Raw genomic sequence first — 2907 nt, 5'->3', positions numbered from 1 at the left:
ACACACACACACACACACACACACACACACACACACACTTACGCACATGCACGCACAAAAACACATGCGCGCACACACACACACACACAATTCACACACACACAATCTCTCTCACACACACACACACACACACACGCACACACACACACACAAACACACACACACACACAAACACCTGCAGTTTGTTCATTTTGACACGTGTGCCAAAATGAACAAACTGCAGGCCCAATATGCAACATTGTCCGGATGCTTGTGTATGCAATCGTTTGTGGGTATATACGTGTGTGTGTGTGTGTGTGTGTGTGTGTGTGTGTGTGCGCGTGTTTGTTCGTGTTCAAATGGTGTGTGTGTTCATGACAATATAAGTTTAAGTCATGATGTGATGTGAATAGGGATTTGCTGTCTTTGAATTATTAAAGAAGGATTCCTGACGAGCCAAATACCACCATATACAGAAACATATACAGTAGCAGAAAACAGGGGAACTACCTCCCCAGGGGCTCGTAGGAGTTTGACCCACTTCGGGATGGAGGAGGAGCTATTTCATCAAAAGGTGCTTCTGTTTTGTTTTATTTTATTTACATGTCATCAGGGGCTGCCAGGTCTGAACAGCTGTCACTCACGCACCGCTCTTGGAGGGAGCACACACACACACACACACACACACACACACACACACACACACACACACACACACACACATCCAGGTGGTCATTGTAAATCAGTGTTTTAATAAACATTAGATTAGCCGTACAGACCTCTGCTCCTGTCTTCTGTGTTCATGTAAGAACACCTACTAACACAAACACACACACACACAAACACACACACACACACACACACACACACACACACACACACACACAGTCAAACAAACAGGGAAAGAGGGGGCAAGAGTGTGAGAGAGAGGAATACCACATGCTGTGTTGGAGGGGGCCTGGGTTCTGTTAACCTCTCTTAACTCAGCAGGATATGGATGAAGCCCTCCAGACACACCCATGCATGCACCCACACAATCACCAGACACACACAAACACACACACACACACACACACACACACACACACACACACACACACACACACCCACACACACACACACATACACAATCCCTGGCCATGGCATTCTTGCAGTTATAATTGTGTATAAGGGGGCACTGAAACTCACATACACACGCCTCTCGCTCTCTCTATATCTCTGTCTCTCTCCCCCTCCCAATTTCTCTCTCTCTCTCTCTGTCTCGATTAATTTCTCCGTCTTGTTCGACAAATCTCCCTCTGTCTTTTAATTAGTCTCCACTTTTCTCCTCCTTAGCTTAAATAGTTCTGTATTCAAACTCGCTCACGCCCATTGCTTACTCACTCCCACCTCACTCCCTCACTCATTCGTGCCCTGGTGTGTTTCCTCTGCCTGGGACCTGGGAGCACCACAGCCCTGTTCTTTCTTCACAACAGCGTGTTAGGGACGGATTTAGCAGCTGTAGCACACAGCCTGCCCTCCCCCTTTCTGTCAGAAATGTCACATTTCCTGTGGCAGTTTTAATTCTCTGATCAAGGAATGTTATCCTAGTGGGGACGGCTGAGTGGTGATTAAAGCAGGGTCTCCACACTGCTGGCAGCCTTTTCAATTTCTTCATCCCCCCCAGCACCCGACACCTCCCCCTCCCCTCGCCTCTTATTTGCCTCTGTTCTGGAGTGATTCATGCAGAATATGTTCTATTAACACTCCTGGATGCATAAGGTCGGCCCCCACAAACCTCGTTTTTCAAATGACTCGGCAGTGCTGTGCTCGAATATTTCTGAAGAAATGTCTTTTTTAACTAACCGTTAACTAACCTGCTCCCTGCAGTGGTCCCATTAATCTAGTCTGTGTGTGGCGTTATATATTTTTAAAGATCTCTTAGCTGGCAACAAACATCAAAGCTTTCCCAAAGCAGCTGTAGAAAGCGCTTATTGCTTGATTATTAATCTGCTAGTACAGGAATTCTAACCTTTAATTATACTGCTTTGATTGATACAACCTTGAAACGTATTTACGACTTCGATTAATAGATGACGGTAAACAGTGTAAATGCAATACAAACCTTAGAATAATTAACACACATATTCACAGCAAATTCTCATCTACCATTGGTTCTCTGTAATGAAGAGAGGGAATTCTGAGTCTTGATGGGCTACAGCTTCTGATTCCACCTTTCAACACCTGTAGCACATCCAGTAGACACCTAACCATTACCTGTTCCCTGTATACATCCACCTGTCTGGAGCAGAAACAATGGAATATGAATATGCGTTTCATAGTGGCCATCATCTTTCATCTATGGCAGCCTGCTACGGCTCTATGAGACATAATGCATAACATGTTATATCTTCAATGAACGTCTTCATGCTAGCCGGAGCCGCTTTGAAAGCGCCACCCGCTGTTTGAGTCACAGAGGAAGTGGAGAGTCCTTCCAGACGAACAGAGCCATTTGTGCAGAGAACAGTCCGATTTCTGCTGACATGAAAGTCTTTGATTGAATTACTCCGATTTGGGATCGGCACTTACGGCTCTGAGAATGAGGTCACTGTTTCGGGAACTGGAACCAAAACTGACAAACACTCAGAGATTATCATTTTTTAATTTCATGAAAACTCAGTTTTTATCTGATCGTGAATGCGGTTGGAAACAAATATCTTCACCTTTACTGTTGCAGAAAGACACCCATGGACCCACAAGTTACATGCAAAAGTAAAATGTTGTTTATACGTTTCTATTTCCTTCGACCTTTTTTTTTCACCTTTTTTTATTGACATCCATCCATGTATACACATGTCTATGTGTATAAAATGGCTACTGAAATACAAACCCTTGAACATACACACACATGCACCCGCAGACACACAGACACAGACAAACAGACACACA

This window comes from Pollachius pollachius (genome assembly GCF_949987615.1).
Source record: "Pollachius pollachius genome assembly, chromosome: 3".
In the NCBI taxonomy this organism is placed as follows: Eukaryota; Metazoa; Chordata; class Actinopteri; order Gadiformes; family Gadidae; genus Pollachius; species Pollachius pollachius.
Note: the sequence above shows the minus strand (reverse complement) of the source record.